General features: G+C 35.6%; 1 protein-coding gene across 3 annotated transcripts in view; it reads left to right on the forward strand.

The window, feature by feature from the left end:
* The window catches only part of LOC117987079 (uncharacterized), a 216,311-nt gene that overhangs the window by 38,040 nt on the left and 152,911 nt on the right, over positions 1-25,360 (forward strand). Inside the window, exon 1 of one of the 3 annotated variants that reach the window (XM_034974029.2) lies at positions 24,639-24,844. The exons of the other annotated variants lie outside the window; for them this stretch is intronic. The gene's annotated coding sequence lies outside the window, so the exon portion shown is untranslated. Of the gene's footprint in view, positions 1-24,638; positions 24,845-25,360 lie in introns of those variants that run through there. 3 annotated transcript variants of the gene reach the window in all.

Below are 25,360 nucleotides of genomic sequence, written 5' to 3' on the forward strand. Positions count from 1 at the left end.
TCTGCTCACATAACAATAAGGCATAATATGACTGCGAATTGTACAAATCTCGGCCGTGCTTGTGATGCTGCACAAATCACAATCCAGCTTCAGATTGGATTGAAACTTGTTTTGCGCGAACTTTAAAAAAGTTTAGCTTGCGTGACATGAACGTTGAGGAAAATCTGTATGAACTTTGTGATTTGACATCTTTAGGCAGTATTTCATATTTTTTGCAAAAGTAGGTTTTTTCGTTCGAAAGAAAGAAAGAAAGAAAATGCATTTACCTATTTGTTGTTGGTGTCACAGATAAAAACAAACTACAAATGTAACATTTCCATCTGTGACACCACCCCAATTGGGTGTACAGCTCAGCATAATGTCCTGCATCATATGCGACACACATAAGATGCAGGACGCTGATTTTCAGCTGTGACCCGGGTGACGCCACAGTTACAAAACGCAAATTATAATTATAACACAAAACATAACACAATTACAAACACTGGCCCCGATTCTCTAGTCTCTCTCTAAACTAAATTTAGAGTATCTGCATCCTTTTCTTTTTACTAATGCTAAAAAAGGAACGGAACATGACTTTCACATTTAAAGACTCTAAATTTTAGTGCACAATACAAATTTAAACAGTAGGTTCGCGAGTGCGTGCTAAAATCACGGGTTTTACCATCTAAAAATTAAATTTAGAAATGTCAAACTGCTTCTGTCATTTTCATATTACAATAGTAAGAAGAGGGTGCGAATACTCTAAAATTAGGTTGTGCTTAGAATCGGTGCCAATTAACACATTAAAATTAATAATCTTTAAATTAAATTAAATTAAAGTGTGAACGAAGCATGTGTGTGTGTATACATATTTGAAGTACGAAGTACAAAAGTAAAAAAGTTAAGCTCAACTTTTAAACGTATAACACCTTTCCCCTATTAAGTGAAAGGTGTCAAAACCTTTGCAATTAATATGTGCACTGTGTAGCACTAAACTTTGTAACACTCATCACTATACTGTAACCAAGGCTTATCTATTTACGTCCATTGCGAAATTCTTACACACCCACTAAGCAATAAGCATACAAAAATAACAGCTATTTTAATCTCATATTCTGGAAGTAGGTACTACTTATTACTGAAATCACTGCCCTTATTATCACTACCCTTATTATAAATTCGAATGTTTGTTTGTTGGTTTGTTGGTTTATTGGTTTGTTAGTTTGTCCTTCAATCACGTCACAACGGTGCAACGGATTGACGTGATTTTTTCAAAGACCTGCAAATTGGCATAGGCTACTGCTTATCCAGGAATACCAAAGAGTTTCCACGGGATTTTTAAAAACTTAAATCCACGCGGACGAAGTCGCGGGCATCAGCTAGCTAGTAATATTATTTTTGTGGAAGAGCTTAGAGTTTATATATCTACCTTCAAGATGGTACAGTAGCGGGCAATAAGTATTTTACATCCACTATTAGAAAGAGGTTTCTGTTTCGTAGAGCTTTGTCTCTGTCACTCATACCTACATTATGTGACGTTTTGTCGGTCTCAAAGACAGAGACAACGCTTTACAAAACCGCTATCTCTTTCTAAAGGTCAATTTACAATATGTCGTCCGGGTACTGTATCCGCAACGTCGTCTCTCTATTTTCCGGAATTAACAGTAGCTTAATAGGTCCGTCTTCAGGATGCAGCTTGAAGCTAATACCTATATCTGTACCGAATGGTTCGGGATTACATTAACTTGTTTCAGTACTTGTTCATCGACATTGTACCTACCTATACTGTAAGGATAATGGTTGCGTCAAAGACTTCTATAATATTGGAGGAAAACGATTGGATTTGATTAAATTCCTAAGGGATTTGGATTTCGCTGCTGTCACCGTCGTCTTCGTAGTCCAGGCATGTGGAACTAATCATGCCCTGATCCAAGAATGAATAAATATCACTCATGTTAGTTAAAATGCTAGAATACTATTTTTGGCAACCGCGTACTTGCAGCAAGACCCTACAGTCTACACATACCCCTGCGGGACGGCACCGCGGCGGAAAGGTAGTTATTATTCCGACCATAGATCTTTAAGTCCTGAACGAAGTACGAGCACGTTAACAAGGTTTTAATTTTGAAATATTAAATTGAACAAAGAATTTATTTTTTCGAATATTTCACACACGGCTAGTTAGTTACAAATTGACTCATGAGTGTGACCGTCTTCCTTCAATTATCGTGCTCGATTAGTACATTACTTGTTACAATAGTTGTTTAACGAAGTCCGTCGCAAGTCATCTGAACAAGGATTACGTAAATACTTTCACTGGTTCGAGGCGACTTGTGGATTATTCCAAATCGCACCACGAACGTATTGCGAACTTGTTTCGTTGAAAATCGCGAACGTTGGTCAGACTGCGGTCTGCGAGTGAAATTCGCTAAGTCCTCGTGATCCACATGCTCTTACATGGATGTATAGTGGGTCGTCACTCGTTAGTTGATACTGACCGACTTTTTCGTATACTTGTGCAGCCCGACTAGTAACTTTTATATGGGATCGACTTGTTTTTTTTCAAGAATATTAGAAAATTAGTACTTTCTCCTCTAACTAAGACTTAAACTAAGAGTATAGTAGTAAAAATATGCAGTGATATGCTTAAGCACATCACTGCTTATTTTTAAATAAAGTTAAGAATTCTGATTAGTTTTCCGCTAAACTTATTTTCTATGAGCGCCTGGAAAATTAAATTAGCTATATGGTATATATAGCATTGTGATTTGCGAGCTTGAGTGAGTTTATTAAATTAAATCTAGAGACTAACAAAATGTAGAGATTTGTCAGCGTAAAGCTTATTAATAATTAGCTGCCCTGGCAAACTTCGTTTCGCCTAACAGTGTCGAGTCAAATTTTTAAAATTTTTCTCTCTGTAAGAACCATCCTCGTACTTCAAGAAATATTATGAAAAAGAATTAGCGAAATCGGTTCAGCTGTTCTCGAGATTTGCGATGACACATTTAGTGATTCATTTTTATATTATAGATTATTGCTACTTTATGCCAAATTGTCCACCACGCTAGCCAAGTGCAGACTGGTAGACTTTACACCCATTTGAGAACATGAACTCTCAGGCATGTAGGTAAAACGCACATAACCCCGAAAAGTTAGAGGTGCGTGCCCGGGATTGAAGTTTGTACCCCCGACCTCCGATTAGAAGGCGGACGTCCTAACCACTAGGCTATCATAGCTTTTTTAGCTTTTTAATAATATTATGCATTTGCAAAAAATAGCAGTTTGTACTCTATAGATAGACTAGCATTCGTCAGTATTAGCATTGGAAATGAGTGTAGATACGTGCCTAGTTTATATTGAGCAATGGGGTAGGTCAGACATGAGCGTTGATTTAATGGGATACAAATACCTCGGGTATTATGAGCTGTTCCTACATATACTAATAATGTATAAGACATAGAATTCTGTAATCATAGTATTTTACATAAGTCATTATCGTCTAGAGTCTAGACTCTAGAGATTAGTTAGTGTTATTGAAGGACAAAACAACAAACAAATATAGGTGTGGATTTAGATTTTTTAAATTCCCATGGGAACTCTATTTTTACGGGATAAAAGTAGCCTTAGTCATAAATTAGTAGTCTTTAAGGCCACGGGTCTGCCCGCGAAATTCAAATTTAATATGATTGTACACAATTTGTAAACTAATGCGACAAAGTAGACACGGCATTCAAATTTCGCCCTTAGCAATATCACCTTCACAGGTTTATATAAAAATCTTTACTTGGAAGTGTCCCGTTTAAGAAATTAGTCAAAATATTGACTAATTTGTGAGTAGCTCACGTCAACTCATTATTTTGACTAATTTCACTTTCAAGTAAAGATTTTTATATAAGCCTGTGAAGATGATATTGCTAGGGGCTCAATTTGAATGCCATAAGCCTACTTTGTCGTATTTGTTTACAAATTGCGAAAAACCAAATTGAATTTAAATATCCCGGGCAGACCGTGTCTTCCTCCTAAACAAAAATATATCCATGCAAACAGTTACGTCAATCCGTTGCTCCCTGGCAGCGTGATAGAGGACAAACTAGTATACACTTGTAGAACGAAGACACTGTTTAACAGACAGCGTTATATCGTTAGCATAAAGTTATATAGAAGATGCCTATTCACTCTTGCTTTATACTTTTTATACCGAAGTTCCCACGGTAACGGGAATAATTTACTTCCCTATAATTAATATCAGATTGAGTCACAGCGCAGCGTGGCTAAGTGGGCATAGTTATTAAAGTAAATAAAAAAACCGGCCAAGTGCGAGTCAGGCTCGCGCAATGATGGTCCCGTACTACAGTCGTATTTTTTCGACATTTTGCAGGTTAATTCAAAAACTATGATACATAAAAATTAACAAAAATCTGTTTTAGAATGTACAGGTGAAGATCTTTCATAATATGATACCCCACTTGATATAGTTATCTTACTTAGAAAATTCAAAATACTAACTATTAGTTCATGACCACAACTTAATTTTTTTTGTGTGATGTAAGCCTAAATTCACGGTTTTCAGATTTTTCCTCAAATGTCAGCTATAAGATCTACCTACCTGCCAAATTTCATGATTCTAGGTCAACGGAAAGTACCCTGTAAGTTTCTTGACAGACAGACAGACAGACAACAAAGTGATCTTATAAGAGTTCCGTTTTTCCTTTTGAGGTGCGGAACCCTAAAAACCGGCCAGGTGCAAGTTGGATTCGCGCACGAAGTGTTCCGTATCATCCCTACCCATACTTATTATAAATTCGAAAGTGTGTTTGTTTGTTGGTTTATTGGTTTGTTGCTTTGTCCTTCAATCAAGTCGCAACGGAGCAACGGATCGACGTGATTTTTTTGCATGGGTATAGTTAAAGACCTGAAGAGTGACATGGGCTACTTTTTATCCCGGAAAATCAACGAGTTCCCACGGGAAATTTATAAACCTAAATAAACGCAAACGAAGTCGCGGGCATCAGCTAGTTATCTATAAAACGGCAAAAAATCATGTCTGTTGTATGGGAGCCCCCTTGAATATCAATTTTATTCTGTGTTTTAGTAGATATTTGTTGTTATAGTGGCAACAGAAATACCTACATCATCTGTGAAAATTTCAACTGTCTAACTATCACATTTCATGAGAGACAGCCTGGTGACAGACAGACAGACAGACGGACGGACAGTGGAGTCTTAGTAATAGGGTCCCGCTTTACCCTACGGAACTCTAAAAATAATACACGGGTGCGTTTGCGGAAGCGCTCACGAAATACCAAACGTTTAAAAGAACCTTACTGCCGCAGTCAGAGTCGCTTAATCGTTACTTAAGGTTAAGCACGGTAAATAGATAACATTACCGTGGCATTAGTATGGATAAGGAATGTCTTAAGTAACGATTAAGCGACTCTGAGTGCGGTTGTCAGTCCTTAGTATTACACGTACCTACAACTTGAAATAAAGTTGTGTGAATTTTTTCAACAGTATTTTTAGCGCAGAAGCCGGACAACGGGTTACAGGAGAAATCCACGGAAGTTTTTCCGTCAGACAATACCATCCTCGTCAGAATTAGAGATATCCTCTATGTTGTTGAAAAAGATAATTATGTAGGAACCTATTGCATGATTATTGACGGCTTCAAAGTTATTAAATTATACCGGTCAAGTGCGAAAAGGCTTCGTATACGAAAATTTGAACTCTCTACTTATTACGGTTCATGGGATACACCCAGTGGCGTGCAGCTCATAGAGGCATAAACGTACTGCTTACCCTCGGTAATAAATCAATGCTTATTTTTCATTTTAACCTGCCGTGTAATAAGTTCATACCTAATTGCATACCCTGGCTTAAACTCCTGTGCACGCCACTGGATACACCGCGCGCTGATAGACAGACAGACGAACAGAAAGCGGAGGCTTAGTAATAGGGTCCCATTGGCACCTTTCGGGTACCCGAAGATTAGAAAATTGAGTAGGTATCTATTTTAATACTAAAAAAATCTTAAATGATTACAGTACATTTGAAATCCATGTGGTTGGTTATGGTCTAGTTTACCTCGATCTAACGTACTTAGTATTGCATTTGTTGGAGACCTATTGTTTTTAAAGTTGTATATTTCTTTCCTTTAAATATCGGATCACCTGGCGGGATCTTAGAATTGTATTTTTGGAACATCTGCATTATAATATATAATATAATCCTGACTTTTGGCTAACTTTTATCGGACCAACTAGGTATAATAAATTTTATCAGTCTCCGATAGGCATCCGTAAGAAATAAATACATTAATGTCATTTAATACCAAATAATGTTCGTGAATCGTGATCCCTAATAAATAATTTACGAAGTGTACTAACCAAATAAAATTCATTTGATGTAGTATGGTATCCTTGGGTATTAGTCCCGCAAATTGCTAATGCGCGTGGATACCATTTTAGTGATGTCAGCACTAGACTGAAGTTTCGAGCTGATGGTGTATTTTTATTTCAGCTGACGTCAAAATGACGTCATTTTGATGTTAATGAGACATGGTTTCAGCGCAATAGCAATTTGCGGGACTTATACGGCCGACGATGAACCTCGAATGTTCGAAGGGTTCAAGGATTAAAGTTGTTAGAAGTGTCACACATCATAATAGATAATAATAAAAATTAAAAACTTTACGAAGATATAAAAAGTGTTAGAATAATTCCCGATGCAGTCAAACTAAAGTACCTACCTAGTTACTTATAAAGTTTTTGTTTTCGAAGTGGTATTCTGCGTGTTTTGGTTGATAATGAATGACTATAAAATAAAGTGTTTAGCAGTTATCTTTAAGACTGAAGACTCGACGCACATTTATTATTACTGTTTAGCTATCTATAACGTTATTAGAAATAGGTACAATCAATGTGTTGAACTTGTCATGCAAGTGAGGTGAAAAGAAATATATCCGGAAAAGGTGCAAGGTTGTTCCGCTATTATAATGTAAGAGTGACATCTTGTAGAAGTAACTTTATATGGCCCGGCCGCCATGACATGAAATTAATCAAGATTAATCATGTCATCATGTTACGATGACTTAAATTAGTGTCTATCCTATCATCAAATAATGCAGTCTTGAGGAAAAATTATAATTTAAGACTCAATCTATTCTATTTATAAGAATCAATTTTAGTTCAATATTTGATTTTGGGTCATCGTTTTACCAAACCAGATACCAAAATTTCAGGTTTGTAACTCATTTCGTCTATGCGCTACTTAGAGACCCTGTGGCCGGCGGACAGACAGACGGAAAAACAGACAGCAGAGTGACATTAATAGGGTTTCGTTTTCGTTACGGAACCCTAAAACACTATAAATGCAAAGTATTTTCCTTGCAAATCGTACTTTTCAATAACACTTGACAAAGATCATTGACTTTTTTATTCTTACTTTGACCACATTATATTTTTTATGTAGATGATTGCGTGTAGACCTTTCTTGTTTTGTATTTTTCTGTTAAATATCCCAGATAAGAGAATTTATCCTATTGATAATAAAACAAATAAAATATCACGAAAAATCATATACCTACCTAATGTTATTCTTATACTCGTATCTTCATATATTAGGTAGTAGTTCGTTTTAATAAGTCAAAACCATAAGACACACATCCAGCAAATCTATACTGTCCCCCAATGCCTTCTACGAGTCAAGAGGAAAATTAAACCCAATCGACTACTTCCGAACAGTTAGCCTAGGTCGATCTCGTTAAAACGTGCTTACACCGCATGTACTTATGGGTCTGTATGACTAACATACTTATCTTGCTTTTGATTCTCTCACAAGGCCATATCAGCCACAGGTGTTTTTATTGTGTTTATTGTGTCATAAAAATGACCGTATCATGTTCCCCTTTGGCAGGGTTTGGTCTCCCTCGGTGGATATAAAAGTAAGATCTAGAGTTTTGTTATTTTGAGATCGATTGATAAAACGATTGGTTTTTCTGATTTTACGCTATGATGAGGTATCTCTACGATTGTTTTGATATGATATGACATGAAAATTCTTAGAAAACGCTTCTATGTACTACCTACTTACATAGAAGCGTTTTCTAAGAATTTTCATTACGTTATTTAATGCAAAATTAAGTAGGGAGCATCCGTTTAGTTTTTCTCGCGAAAACGGTAAAAAAGTATTTGTCCTTTGTCCACGAATTAAATACTTACAAGAACCACTTCTACATTGACGTCAATAGAATAATTAATATTTTCCTTTTTGTTTTTAGATTATGCCTGATATGGCTAAGATATACATAGGCCAGTAAGGGTTGATATATTGTATAACTAGCGGATCTAAACTTTCACATTTATGATATTACTAGGATTAGGATTAGGATTAGGGTAATAACATAGTCGATTCGTATTTAAGTTCCTGTAAGTGATATTTAAAAAGTAAAAACCATATCTTCTTTCTCTATTCTATAATATAAAAATGAATCACTAAATGTGTTGCTCATCGCAAATCTCGAGAACAGCTGAACCGATTTCGCTAATTTCTTTTTTAATAATATTCCTTAAAGTACGAGGATGGTTCTGGAGGGAAAAAATTAAAAAAATTAAATCGACCGTAAGGCAGTACGAAATTCGCCGGGGCAGCTAGTAGTTAATAATATTAGCTTTAAGTTTTTCTCTTTCGTTTTAAAAGTGAAACAATTATTCTAACTTCAAGTAGTTAAAGTAAAATAAATGCATTTTCCTCTTCAGAAACTGCTTAAAACTAGTCAAACCTAAACTGTTTATTAATATTATCTATCAGCTGTAACTTTATCTTCAGTAATATTTAAACTCTCTATAAGAGCATAATATTGTTTTTCCATACGTTTGTTATTCATTATTCACGCATGCCAGTTGTCAGAGCTCATCCGTATCGAAGATGTACAGCCTGCAGGTATTATTATCATAATCGCAATTACATGCATAAACTGTATAGTGTTCATTAAAATTCTTGTTCAAAAGTTACGACTAGACCAGACGAATTGATCCGTACAAAAGATAAGAAAATGGGTAAGTAAATAATTGACACCCGAAGCGTAATCATCATCATCACCCCGATTGCCATCTCGACCATACAATGTACTTTAGGTAAGTACTTCATTTACAATCTACTTTACCGTACTGAACCTTACTTTTGACATGACAGTTGACAAATAGAACAAGTATGGCGAGTTCTCAGATAGTACGTGTATATCTTTTTTCTAAATATAAAAATGAATCGCTGAATGTGTTGCTGATAGCAAATCTCGAGAACCGCTGAACCGATTTCGCTAATTCTTTTTTCATAATATTCCATGAAGTACGAGGATGGTTCTTACGGAGAGAAAAAAATTCAAAAAAATCCTGAAAAATAATCGACTGTTAGGCGGTACGAAGTTCGCCGGGGCAGCTAGTACTACACTACATAGATGTGTGATATCTAAAGATAGAGCTGCAGCATTCCTTACAATAATATTATGCTTGTAGTGTATCTAGGCATCGTTGTTCGGCTTGGAAATGTTCGTCGAATGTGGACCAGCTATAAGAGTTCACATACTAACAATTGAGTTGTGACTGAGCCGAGTTAAGCATGTGTAATATATATTTTATTCATGTACTATTTTGTACTAGTTAGCGGTGAACGCTGGTTGCGCAAATGTATAACCTGCAGTCCAGGTGCAAGCGGGTGCCAAGCAGCATAGAATGTATGGCATCACGCCCGCTGTCCGCCCTGTAGAGTGTAGGACGCACCCGCTCCCACTTGGGAAACTAGCCAAGTGCGAGTCATACTCGCGCACCGGGGGTTCCGTACTCGGCTATTTTTTTTTGAGATTTTGCACAATAAATCAAAAAATAAAATAAAAATCTGTTTTAGAATGTACAGGTAAAACCCTTTCATATTATACCCCACTTGATACAGTAATCTTATTTTAAAAGTTGAAAATACTAATTATTTGTTCATAAACCATTTTTTTTGTGAAATTGTGAACCACAAATTCACGATTTTCAGATTTTTCCCCTAATGGCTATAAGACCTGCTAAATTTCATGATTCTAGGTCAACGGTCCGCAGTTCTCTTAACTAGTATACAACTTTTATTGAAAAGTAACAACACTTGAGAGTGTTTACTGTTTATTTTGATGTATTGAGGCAGAGTAATTAGGTAGCGAGAATTTCTACCGGAAGATAGTCTGCGACCTAGGTGTTAGAGACACAAAGGCGCGAGCTCGAGGTTAGCCGGTTTAGAACGATAATGCCACTTAATAAATATGTAACAAGCTAAGTAAGTAATATCGATTTGCACTTGTGAAATAGGTGTCTCTACTTCTTTAGGGTTTAAACTATCGTAAATGCTAGAATCTGGCTAACGAAAGATGAGACTGGAAAAGCGCAGCAAATTAAAAAAAAAACAGGCTGGCAGTCCCAAAATTAGTATGTCAGACCTTGAATAACCAAATTTGATACTTTAGAATTACTTAATTTTATTTCTGTTCTATCAAGGTCTAGGTTATTCCAGGCCTGTCATACTGATTTCAGAGCTATCGTTCTGATATTTTTCAGGCTCATTGAATAAAGACCCCAGATAGGTTCAAAACTAGTATATATACTACTAATATATACGTATATACGGGTATAGGTACTCCGACAGACACGTGAGTACTAAACAGTGAGTTTGGATTGCGCAATAATATTTGTCTCCTCGAGTATGACCTCCAATACTTAGGTATTTGAGGACATACCCGAGGATATAAACAAAGCATATAAATAAACAAAGGGTTTTAAAAATAATATAGCTGTATGAACTGACATAAATACGTATTCATGCTAATGCCTGAAGCATTCCGGTTTCGCATGGCTTTTAAGAGAAGTTTATTTGTAAAAAGCACGCTCCAACGAACAAAGTCTGGCTCTCATTTGAATAGTAACCAATTCAATTCAATTCAATAAAATTTTGTAGATACTTTCTAAAACCAAATATATTTTAGTCTGTGGTTTGCCAGATTTCCGTTAAAATATTTAGTTTTGAAGTTACACGGTCTCAAGGATTTACATTCAAATCTTCACACCCGTGTAACTTTAATACAATAGCTCAGAATACATAATACTTAGTAAGTACTGGATATTTTTACAGTAATCTAGAAAATCACAGATATTAGTTTCTAGAACGTGTCAACGAAATTTCATTGAGTTTAATAAAGAAGTTAACATTTAAATGAGACTATGTTTCTTCGAGTACTATGTTTTGTATAGAGAGCGCTAGGAGCATACTGCAGTATACTGGGAGTAGGTATGCTAGGGAAACTTCTCTTAAGAAACATGGCTTTATAATACAGTCGTAAAACAGTTTTTTTTGTTCGTATGTCTTTGGACACAGTCAGCTTGATTTATTTTATACATATTATACTTACGGCACAATATGCAAATTCCATTTTCTTGCGAAATGTTTTAAGGTAATTTGTGTTATATGTGTATTGTGCTAATTTTAAAAATCAGGTTTTCAGTTCAGTCCTTATTACATCCAAGGGTGAATACATGATAAGGTTAAAGTTCAAGGACTTATTTAAATGGCAATTAAAAAAATCAGATAAGTTCGTGACGTGGTCATAAAAATATCAGTTTATATAGGTTTACGATTTTTAAATCTAGGTCTTGTAATTTTATCATTTATTATTGTTAAGTATAAGTATCTAATATAGATGAATGATTTTAAATGCCCTAGGACAATGCTATTTTATTGTGTTCCTGCGACTATATACACTAGTAGGTTTTGTCCCCGACTTCAGTTGCGAAATAATATATGTATATTTAAATGTAACCAGCCTCTCCGTGATAAAGTAGCTATCTACCAATTAAATAATTTTCAGAATCGGATTTGTTTCGCATATTACTCTCTACATCCAAACTTACAGACTTTATACCATTTTATAATATTAGTGTTGATATTATGGTAATATTATGAATGCTAAATGCACTATCTATCTATGATTTCTGTAGTCAAAATCACTCATCATTAAAATCATCGATTTTCACCATAGAGTTATAATATAGGATTTCACCAAAGCAAAAACTTGGGATTTTCTAAATTTAAAATTAACTGGCAGAGGCTAATATCAGTTAGCAAGCATGACTCATTTCATTCGCATATTATATTATCCTTTTTGTATTTTAATTGAATAACAAATAACAAAGAATGGGAAAAAAGTGGCAGATGAACGCTAAATTCCATTTAAAAATTATTAAAACACGATAAGTAAATATTTTGTCCAAGGTAAAAACCTGACAAGATGATTTGAAGACATCCACTAATATTTTAAAACATACATTATGGTGCTCTGCAAACAATCGGTAAGTAAATATTTTAGTCCAAAAAAGAATTGATTTTTTTGATTGAAGTTAGATAGATAACTTTCAGTTTTTTTTAAATTTGTCACCTTATCTACGGATCTAGCGAGTTTTTGGTTATATAGGTAGACTTTATTAATCTAAATATATAAATCAAAAAGGTGACTAGCTAACTGACTGATCTATCAACGCACAGCTCAAACTACTGGACGGATCGGGCTGAAATTTGGCATGCAGATAGCTATTATGACGTCCGCTAAGAAAGGATTTTTGGAAATTCAACCCCTAAGGGAGTAAAATAGGGGTTCGAAATTTATGTAGTACACGCGGACGAAGTCGCGGGCATAAGCTAGTTCGATTCTAATAGAATCTAAACTACAAAAAAATTTCCTATATTTTTTACAAAATATTTCTATCTAGATGATCCCCGCCACTTTGTCCGCGTTAATTTGGCTTTTTTGAAAATCCCATGGGAACTCTTTGATATTCGGGGATAAAAGTAGCCAATATCCTTCCCCGGTACGCAAGCTATCTCTGTACCATATTTCGTCAAAATCGGTTGAACAGATGGGCTGTGAAAAGCTGGCAGATAGACAGACACACTTCCGCATTTATAATATTAAATATGGTTTAATATAGCTGATATATAGCTGATGCCCGCAACTTCATCCACGTGGATTTAGGTTTCACAAAAATCCCGTGGAAACTGTTTGATTTTCCGGGATAAAAAGTAGCCTATGTCACTCTCCAGGTTTGTAACTATACCCATGCAAAAAATCACGTCGATCCGTTGCTCTGTTGCGACGTGATTGAAGGACAAACCAATAAACCAACAAACAAACACTTTCATATTTATAATATGGGTACTGATCAGTGGCGTGCACAGACTTTTAAGCCAGGGTAGGCATTAGTTAGGTTCCTAGGAACCTGTTTACTGGCAGGTCATAATGAAAAATATGCATTGAGCTATTACAACTGGGGTACGCAGTGCATTTATGCCTCTATGACCTGCACGCCACTGGTACTGATATCTAGTTACAAAGTGCCTACTATGTAACTGTTAACCTTCTTTTAGATCAACCTAGTTGAATAGATTACACTTATAGTATAAAGTAGATTAATTATATTTCTTCGAATTGTATTAGTCCTTTATAATAAGTTTCTACAAGGAAAATTGTATCTTGTTGCTTAGAATAATCCTTGATTTATTGTTACAGGTACATACACAATCCACGTTGCCATGAATTTACTTACGTAAGTAGTGTAAATGTTTTATTTAGGTATAAATTTTATACCTCTGCGAAGTTATAATTTTATTATTTTTGTGATTTAGGTGGCGGGTAGATTTTAAAATACACATTTTGATATAATATTTGTTACGAAAAGGTATAACAATAAAACGGAATTATTTAATGTTATCATCATCATCTTAACTTTAGATAATAACCATAATATCAAGTCTCAACTCAACCCTTCGTCAGCTCACTTTTGAGTATTGAGTACATAGGTATTATTGTCTCCTCTCAAAGTAAGGAAGGTCTAGGCACACGAGTAGACTACTCATGTGGTCTGGGTCACACGAGTAGATCTACTCATGTGGTCTAGGTTCCAGTAAACCACGTTGGCTAAGTGCGATTAGTAAACTTCACACATCTTTGAGAACATTATGGAAAACTTTTAGACATGCAAATTTTCTCACGATGTTTTCTTTCTCCCAGATGTTATCCTTTGTGCGTGCCCGGGATAGAGCCGCGGACTTCCAGCATAGGAGGCTGAACAAACATACTTTCGCATTTATAATAATAGACTAGCAGTTGCCCGCGACTTCGTCCGCGTAAAATTTCTGGTTTCTCATGAGATCTGAAATTTTCCCGCTGCAAAAGGCCTCACTTACCTACTCACTCAGTCTCACCTTAAGGCACGGAACCCAGAATACCTAAATGCCAATTTTCATATCTCTAACTAATAAACGTAGGATTTTCGTATGACTTTTCAAACCCCATTCCACCCCCTTAGGGGGAGATTTTAGTTAAATCATTTCTTATTCAGACCTACCCCCTAGAAAGAACCTACGTTTCAAATTTCAAGTAAAAATACGGTAAATTCACGGTATGGTAAAAATTTAATACTGCTTGTTACACATTTCTTTTTAGACAATATAATATAGTCCGCGACAGGTTGAGATAGCAATCGGGACGGTATGAACTATGAACTTACAGGACAACATGATCCGCAGGAGGCCGCAGCCGAATAAAATAGCAATAAGTAAACCAATGAGGGAGATAAAGAGTAGGCCTAGTTCAGAAACCTGGTATACTTCAGCCACCGAAATCCCAGACCTTTTTTCCACGCACATGCAAATTGTAGAACCAACTTCCTTCAGTGGCATTCCCGTTAAATTTCAATAAGGTGTTATTCAAGTGGTGGATCAACAAACTCCTGAAAAGCCTGCAATGCATTTACGGGTACACTGATGCTACAAATGATGCACCCAGTTGCTTGATGTTGCTTGGTGGGAGGCGATAATCATTCAACAGCGGTGCCTGGTCATTTGCTTACTATTCATCATCATCATCATCATCAACCGATAGACGTCCACGGCTGAATATAGGTCTCTTGTATGGACGTCCACACGCCACAGTCTTGCATGTGCTTGCACCGCCTGCTCGGTCAAGTGCGAGTCGGATTCGCACACGAATGGTTCCATACTGTCGTACAAGAAATAACAGTTTTTGTGATGAAACCACGAATATACGGTTTTCGGATTTTTTCCCTTTAATTGTGCTATAAGCCATCGTTACCTGCCTATCATGATTCTAGGTCAACGGGAAGTACCCTATAGGTTTTGACAGACAGAACAAAGTGATCCTATAAGGGTTCCGTTTGAGGTACGGAACCATAAAAAACCAACCATCGGTGTCGTGAATCAATCAAGTGGTAAATCATGATTAAATAGATCACTTCTACGCTAATTTTCTGTTTTAGCGCAGCTCTTGAATCGATAACAGTCTGAAATAGTTCGGCAAACAAAGCTCTATCAACTCCAAGCCACTCAAGATTAAAGACACGAACTTCTAATGAGTAAATCACGATTTTTAGGGTTCCGTACCTCAAAAGGAAAAACGGAACCCTTATAGGATCACTTTGTTGTCTGTCTGTCTGTCAAGAAACCTACAGGGTACTTTCCGTTGACCTAGAATCATACAATTTGGCAGGTAGGTAGGTCTTATAGCACACATCAAAAAATGTGAAAACCGTGAATTTGTGGTTATATCACACAAAAAAAGTTAAATTGTGGTCATGAAATAAAAATTAATATTTTCAATTGAAGTAAGATAACTATATTAAGTGGGGTATCATATGAAAGGTGCACACCTGTGCATTCTAAAACAGATTTTTATTTATTTTTATGCATCATAGTTTTTGAATAATCGTGCAAAACGCCGAAAAATACGACTGTAGTAACGAACTCTCGTTGCGCGAGCCTGACTCACACTTGGCCGGTTTTTGTCTCTATATTATTGTATGACGTGATTGCTACGTATTGAATTGGCAATTTGCGATTGATTGATTCTGGTCACGCTTTACATTGTGTGGTAAAAGGATCATATAAATTAACGCCTTAAAAATTACAAGAACATATACGTGTGATTGATGATGGATTGATGTTCATTATTCTACATTGGGACTCCAATAGTACTTTTGATATTCCAAGGCATCCTAAGGTAGATCTTTCCAAATATTAATATTAGAGGAGAAAAAAGAGACGAGTCTTGGAACGTGATAAAAAATCACTTCTTTGATAATATCTGTATTGTCTAAAGGGGACTCACCGATTAAATTCTTCGTGCTATTGACAGTTTCATTGTAAATAGGGACATAACAATATCTATTTACTTTATCCTCATACAATCAAAGCCTAGTTCTTTTGTTTTATTTTATGTATACTTACCAAGTTACCTATTATACTAGACACTCGTAATCACAATCAGTCCTATAACGTTCAGAGCCAGCAGACCATGCAAAGATCCCTGGGCAGTCATGGGCACCAAGACTTTAGAGGATTAAGGCGCGCATCAGAAGCTCTGTTGTTTTGTGAAATTGACCCCCGAAAGTGGTTTATAAAGGAAATAAATATGAGCGCGAGTGATGTAAGCTCGTATATTTTTCTCTTGCAAGCGAAACGTTTCACGATTTCTATAATTTTATAAGAACCGATGTTTATTAGATTCGAAAATGAATATAAAATAATAATAAGTGCAGCTGCAGCGATGTGAACGCGAATATTATTATAATACTAGCTGACGCCTGCGACTTCATCCGCGCGCAAAACTCCGCGGGAACTCTTTGATTTTCCGGGATAAAAAGTAGCCTATGTGTTAATCCAGGGTATAATCTAACTCCATTCGAAATTTCATCCAAATCCGTCCAGCCGTTTTGGGTGATTGAGTAATAAACATCCAAACATCCACACTTTCTAACCACTATTAGGATTAGGATTAGGATTTACAGACACCTTAGTACCAAGTTCATAGGCGGAATCAACATGGCGGCTACGGTATCATACGTTTTGGATATTTGTGGAACAGATAAAAAAGTGAAATCTTTAAAATGAATTATAAAATTCATTAGGTACCTACCTATATAATTTTATAAACTAAAATTAACATTTTTCGATTGCTTATTGCTAATTGTTAAATTGTTAATACATTTTTAGATTTTTTCTTGCTTGGTGTAAAATACCGTATTCTTAATTATTGTGTCTCCATTTGCCTTTTATCTTTTTCTTTGTAAAATAAATTCCAAGTTGATGAGCGATGACTTCATTTTGAGATTCCGATTCTTTAATGTTATGTTCAAGTGTTTAATTTGCAAACTGTGTAAAAGAATGAATGTCATTTAAAATTATATGCAGTTTTTAAATTAACTTATTATTTATTACTGAGATAAGTATAATATGAGGTCATAATTAATTGACTCCCTGCGCTTTAGTTATTAGTCAATCACGGCTCTGTTTTATTCATCAACCCATCACCGGCTCACTACAGAGCACGGGTCTCCTCTCAGAGTGAGAAGGGTTTTGGCCATAGTCTACCACGCTGGCCATGTGCGGATTGGTAGACTTTACACACCTTTGAGAACATTATGGAGAACTCTCAGGCATGCAGGTTGCCTCACGATGTTTTCCTTCACCGTTAAAGCAAGTGATATTTAATTAATAAAATATCACTATTTTATTATATGGATTAATTTAATTAATTTATTTATCTAGGTAGGATTATAAATACAGGTTTGTTAGGACTATAATATTGTGTGATCATAAATTCATACACATTTTACTGTGCACCACAGTAATTAAATTTATTATTAGTAATTAGTTTCTTGACTCGGAGTCTGTTGTTGTGCGATATAAATAAGCCTTTTTGTTTGACTCCATTGCACGTTGATTTTTCATTTTGTCCTTTTTAAAGCTGATGAGTGTTGCTGTTCAGTGATTCACTCTTTCAGGAATACATCCCTTCTGATTTACAACAGATTAGATGAAAATTAAATTACTAGATGATGCCCGCGACTTCGTCCGCGTAGATTTAGTTTTTTAAAAATCCCATGGGAACTATTTTAAGTTCCGGGATATTTAGCCTATGTCCTTCTCCGGGACGCAAGCTATATCTGTACCAAATTTCATCAAAATCGGTTAAACGGATGGCCCGTGAAAAGCTAGCAGACACTTTCGCATTTATAATATTAGTATGGATGTACTTCGCTTAGTAATAAAATGGTCTTGTTTTGTGTCTGTGTCATGGTTAGTTAACTTGTGTTTAATGCAACTCCTATTAGTGAACTTCTTACCTTCCTACTGATCGATTGTGGAAAAAGCTGCACCAAGAATTGCTACAATTTCAATTGCTTACCTACTTCTACTTATGATATTTTCTTGCTCTTAAATTGCATTTCAGCCATTGTGAGAGAGTATCAGCCAAACAGATGTAATTACGACCCTTACTGGTATAGTCGACGCATTTTAAACTGAGTCGTCGAGTTTATCTGTCTATTTCGCTCGCACTTACCTACGACCTGTAAGTGTGAGCGAAACAGACAGATAACTCGACGACTCAATTTAAAATGACTATGGTTGTAAAACTGTGTAGTAGGCCTCTCCTGTACCTACACTTCAAAACAGTAGCTATTGTAAAGGATGTATCAAGACATGGACATAATTCGAGTTGTTTTTTTCCGACACCAAAAAGCTATAGACAGTTGGCGACGATGATGATGATGATACATATAATAGCATGGGCTGCCTGACTGTGCCGTGAAAAGGTAACAGACATGAGACAGACAGACACACTTTTGCTAATAGATATAGCTATTAGTGTGGATAATAGCTTTAATTGCATTGATTACAAAATATTGTGCTTCGTCATGATGGATTTGTAAAAGTGAATAGAATAAAATAAAATATGTATACCTACTTACGTATTTATTATTTGGAGTGTGACCAAGCTCAACCTTAAGGAAAACGTGGTATCTTTAAATTTTTCCCTCAAAAAGCTCACAGATTTCCCGATGGGTTTTACGTGTTCGATAAGTTCTGAATTCTGATGAAAAAATTGAATGTCAAAACTTTCTACGCGTGTTTACTGTTAAAAATTACCTCTTCCATAACATCTATTCTCTTTCAGAAAATTGCCTAACTCATTCAACAGGAACTTAATGATCCTCGGTGTCAAAATATCCAGCAAAATCCAGTTCCATGAGCACTAGGAATTCAAATTAGTTTAAATAAACTCATGGTGTTTAATAAGGCGAAAAGATCTTTAGCCATACTAATATTATAAATACAAAAGTGTGTCTGTCTATCGGTCTGCTAGTTTTTGACGGCCCAACAGTTTAACCGATTTCGATGAAATTTGGTACAAAGTTACTTACATACCGGGGAAGGGCTACTTTTATCCCGGAAAATTAAAGAGTTCCCACGGGATTTTAAAAATACCTAAATCCATGCGGACGAAGTCGCTGGCATCATCTAGTAAAACATAAGTTCAGCCCCATTTGAAGCACTGTTCACACCTTTAGGCTATGCTGGAGTACCGACATCTTCTAGACAAGCTGTTCAACTCGCGGACAATCCCAAATTGACTTGCACGTTAGAGTCTCTAGAGCACCGAAGAGACGTCAACTCTCTTTTCGTGTTCTATAGACCTAATAATGAGACATGTTCTGATGGATCATTTGAACTGATACCACCTTCTCTGTTCTCTGATCGCACCTTACGTCGCAGAAACAAATTTCATCCCACCATTATGGTTGCGTGGATTACAACGAGATTATTTCAGGTCTTTTCTGCCACGTGCCTGCAAATTCTTACTGACACAATTGGCGCTAATTCTGTTGTACTCTAACCTAAACCTAAACTAAATTTTAGATTCTTTAATTTTAGGATTTCTATTTCTAAACTGCATTCGCTTTTTTGCTTCAACTAAATTTAAACATCCTAAATGGCCGTCTAAAATGACGTTTGAATTGAATAGTAAGTGTTGCTATTTAAGATAACAAGAACTGCACTAAATTTGTGTTTGATTTTCCCCTTTAATCTTAAAACTATTTTTTGCGAAAAATATCGAACGATGTTACTTGAAATACAAAAATAATAACTTTACTTGATTTATTTAGGTCGAATCACAATAAAAGTGTCGAAAATTGAAGTTTTGTTCATTTTATCGTGTGAAGTAGGCTTAAGTCTTTGATCAAAAGTGCTAGAACCCAGAGCCGTAAAACTAGTTAAAAAAACAGATCTATTATTTTTGTTGCAAATATAATTTCTAACCTAATTTCTTTATGTTTTGTGGTTAAAGAATCTTAGTTTTTGTTACAAAACTTTGTGAAAATAGTGGTTATGTGCATAAAATAGATAAAAGCAAAGAATTTTGCTTGGAATCTTACCTACCTACCTTACCTTGAAATCACCGAGGTACCTAATTGTCAAACTCTTGCTAGGAAATCAATGCAAACAGATGAAAAGCAATCATCCTAAATAACTGACTGCCACAGAGTACATTGAATATACAGGTAAAGGAATATACAGCGAGGAAGTTCTGAAACTTGGCGGTATACTTACAAATCTGGCGTGCAAGGACGTGGAACGAGGTATCCATGAATTCTGCTATGAATTCAACAAACTAAGGCGGTAATGTGATTTAAGGCATGAAAGTACCTACAAGATCAAGATTGAATGTATATACCTACGTGTATAATAATAATAATAACAGGTAACAGCTGGTATCATCATAATGATCAACTCATTGCCAGCTCACCTCTCAAAATGTAGTTTGGCCATAGTCCACCACTCTGTCCAAGTGCAGATTGACAGACTTCACACACCTTTGAGAACACTATGGAGAACTCTCAGGCATGTAGGTTTCCTCACAATGTTTTCCTTCACGGTTAAAGAAAGTGATACTTAATTGCTTATTAAACAGCTAGTACATATTATAATATAGCAAAAAATGGAAGTGTAGCATACCTATATAAAAATAATAATTACAGGCAACAGTTAGTATCATCACACGATCAACTCATTGCCGGCTGACTACTGAGCAGGGGACTCCTCTCAAAACGGGAAGAGTTTGGCCATTGTCCACCACTCTGGCCGAGTGCACATTGACAGATTTCACACACCTTTGAGAACACTATGGAGAACTCTCAGGCATTTAGGTTTCCTCACAATGGTTTGGTTCACCGTTAAAGAAAGTGATGCTTAATTGCATAGTAAACAGCTAGTATGCATAGCAAAAAATTGAAGTGTAGGATACATTACACCTTTCAACACATCATCATAACAAACTTTCAACGTTGATAATTTTTATTTCAGCCCATTTCATGAAACCAAGTATATGGAGTCTGCGAGTTAAAAAGATGTTCCGTCACTCATCTACCAAAAATGAACAGTTGTTTCCTAAACTTAATTTTTATTTAAATGTTATTGAAATAAATATTAATTATGTACAGTACAGAATGAAACATATGTATATATTTTATTATTTTATTTAATAAAAGTAATTGTTAATTAAGTATCTGATTGAAGTTTTCTTGCTTTTGTTAGGAAATTCTTGCCTTCATCATACTGAGCAGCTGTAGTATGACTTAGTTGTACTAGTACTACCTGAAAAATGAAATTTATAATCTATAGGTATAAATAGTTCAAAATTAGTTTTCAGTCCCTATTTATATCAATTTCAATGCAGTCTTCACCATAACAATTATTATAAAATCATTTTTTGAGGTTTGCATATTCTTTGGCTAAAATCTATAGAGTACTTATACTTTGAATTAGCTCAGACTAGACATAGTTAAAACATAATACTTTAAGCACAGATATGTATAGAGAGCATACTTTGACTTTGCTCTGACGTAAGTTTCAGTTAAAACGAGACAGATTTATGCCAATGATATAACTCTGTCTCTTTTATCAGTATCTTAAGTCTATGCAAAGTCAGAGATCTATAGATTTCAAACTAAATAAAGGTTGAGTCTATAGATTTCTGTATTAATTTGTAGAATTATAGGAATGTGTAGAAAACTTTAGTCCGTGTTCAATAAAATAGATCTAGAAAAGATAAAAGAAATCAAATTATTTTTTGACGTTATTTCTCTTCTAACTATGGGTTCCATACCTCAAAAGGAACCATTATAGGATCACTTTAGGTACTAGAAGTACCCTATATACTTCTTGTGACCTAAAGGCAGGTAGCTAGGTCAGTACATCATCATCATCATCATCATTATCGATCCATCGCCGGGTCACCTCTCCGAATAAGGTGTTTTGGCCATAATCTACCACACTGACCAAGTGCGGATTGGCAGACTTTACACATTTTTGAGGATGTTATGGAGAAGTCCTAGCTTTTCTCTCTCTCTTCCGTACATATTATGTAAATGTAAAAATATAAACTGACTGACTGACATCAGCATATAAGCTGCTGACTCCTGAGTCTAGTAATTTATTAAGCTGCTGAGTTTAAAAACTTGAGAATTTGCATGTAAGGAACGTTTACTTTAAGTACCTATATAGACCACTACGACATAATTTTCAGATACTTACATAGGTACTTATTCCACCCGAACAAAGCTGGGGCAGGTACAACTCAGGCAGGTCAGCTAGTTAACCTGAAATGTGATACCCATATGGGTATGGGTATACCTATATAGGTAAACTCAACAAGATCCTATCATGATATGTTTAGGAATTACAAGATGTATCTACTAGGTACTTCTCAACTAAAACTTATCAGATGATTAAAGTGAACCCAGGCTATGTCAGTTAGTTGTAGTTATCTATACTGTACTGTAGCTAGTATAAGTACCTACTTATGCATGTAATAGGTAGTCTTTCAAGCAGGTATCTACTGAGTTGAAAATAAAGAAGTAACTGGGTACTACTCAAGTACTTAGTTCAATACTAGGGGTATGTAAGTATAAGACATAACTAAATGTAAAATCTGTTAATTTAGCCTATAAATAAACCTTTAGGTGAACTCATTAAGATTTTAGAACTTAAACTTTATTATAAGTACCTACTCTACCACCACACTTATTCTGCTTTATTTTTGATATGTTTAGCAATAAGTAGTAGGTAGTAGGAATTAATCTCATTGATAATGATAACAAGGCATCAAGTTTTACCTTGGCATACCTAATTGGCAAAGATTTATGTTCACACTAATATTTAGGTAGCTACCTATGCAAGTTTTTGTCTCTGGGTATGTTCCTTTATGCATCTAACCTAGTTGGGCACAGAGATTTTTCACAAGGACACATACTAGTGAAGGATATACTTATAGGCTACTTTTATTAGGTAGGTAGGTAAGCTAAGTACCTACAGAAAAGTATCCTAGTCCCACAGGATTTTCGAACAGCTGCCACTTGCTAGTTAAGAAATAAGGAGACTTAAGGATCTTAGGTTTGCGTTGCTGAAGCCGCCAGGATGTCTGTGGAGGTGTCTGATACTCTTAGACAACAAAGTAGATAACCAACCTAATTATTTTTTGTGAATTAACGACGAGCCAGAGAAACCACGTATATTTCCATTTTATAAAGTTTAAATTAAATTAAAACACTTAAAAGACACTTTTTTTTATCTTAAATATAACAATTCTAAACTCAAATAAAAATATTTCTTTCAAAACACGTCCATTTTGCCATTTAAGCAGACTCTTTAAATTTAGTGGGCACCTCGCGAGGTCCACTCTAATTTTAGAAAATTTTAGGTTGACGTTTCTTAATTTAGGCATTTAGTTCGTACAACAGAATAACTTTTGCTCTTTAAAATCTAAATTGAATAGTTTAGTGCTGTCAAATTCAATTTTAGGTTAGACCTGTCATTTAAGTGGGTTTTCAGAATAACACACCTTTCTAAGTCTAATATTAGACATTTTAAAATTAGAAAACCGCCTAGAGAATCGGCCCCATTAACGTGCAGCTTAAACCACCGGGTCTAAAAACAGAATTTTCCTGTTGGTACTCTCTATAACTTAGACTGTCGCTAAGGCAGAATCTCGGGAAATGCCAACGAGAACATTAATAAAGCTAAACCACATGAAAAAGAAAAGCTACTTGAAAAAGCTGATAGAGGGCCTTTTAAGTCTAAGTACATTTAAATGAACAAAATCTGATTCTTTTTGAGTTAAGGCCTAGTCATAATATCATGAGTTTTTGTTTACAACGATGACAGACTTGCATTATGCGCTCATGGGGTTCTAATCATGACCCTAATTTTGACAGGGTATAACTGGTTTCTTCACAGATTCTTAATATACCTAAACTATAAGTTTTGTTTGGCTGGCAGACCATTATTCATTATATTATTATCATAGGAATCCTATGATATGAAAGTGATAAAATATACAAAAATCCAATCGAATGCGGGTTACAGTGGCTATCTACTTTCATACCCATTGAATATAAATTAATTCTTTGTTTTCAAATGACAAGAATAACCATCAGGGTAATATGTTAAATTTTTTAGATTCTGAACCGAACTTTTGAATGCTGTAAGAGTTTAAATAGCAAATCTGTTTGTCAGTTCTTAAGTTATAGCTAGTAGCGCACATGCAGGCAGCGCTGATCGCATTATATCGGCCGTTATCAGCTGTCAATAACTTTTTTGTATCGTGACTTGCACTGGACACCGGCCAGATTTTCCGCCGTAGAGCCTTCAAACTCGATCGAAACGAAAATGTAATTAGCGGTGTAAACAATGCAAGAGACGCAAGGCGGCATTCGTGTGACGAACACCGCGCTTGCCGCACGCGCGCCTGTACCTTCAGGTACTGATTTATCGGTAGTCGTAAACGTTTAGGAGGTTTTATCAGATAATACTAAAATGACAAGTAAAGTCAACTGTAGGGGGAAGAAAGTGATTAAAATACCCTTATTGCACTCGGTTTCTGGATGAACTTGACATTGCGTTCCCGTGAAAAATCTTTGCCAATTTTTTCGTGAGTCTCAATACTTTTTGTAACTAAATTTTCAGTGCCAGTGGCTCTAGTAAATCGTTTTCATGGTTGACTATTCATTTTAACTGATTATGCGGTTACCTTGTTATTTGCAGGATATTGTTTTAGGGTAATTGTTATGGAGATATGAATGAAGTTGCTAGTGAGTCGCAGATATATGTACTTAGTACAAAACCCGTAAGGATAAGCGGAAATAACGATTCAAACTGTCGTGTGAAATATCCACGCGGTTTGAGTATGTGGAACTAATGTCTGTTTGAAACGGAATGTATCTAGTACATACTTACCCTTGCTCTGGTTATAAAGTATATTATATTGCGTGGTATAGATACTTTATATACCTATTATATTTGTATCAATGTACTGAGGAGGTTACGAAGTTGATATTTTTTCTGTCCCTTTCAAGGAGAGGTTGGCAATGATTTTCTGCCGGTCACGTGCGTCGATGCGTTCGCGGCTCGCTGCATTAGTTATTGATGATGTGAACTTGAACGTAAT

The sequence above is a fragment of the Maniola hyperantus genome, chromosome 12 (assembly GCF_902806685.2).
Source record: "Maniola hyperantus chromosome 12, iAphHyp1.2, whole genome shotgun sequence".
Taxonomy (NCBI): domain Eukaryota; kingdom Metazoa; phylum Arthropoda; class Insecta; order Lepidoptera; family Nymphalidae; genus Maniola; species Maniola hyperantus.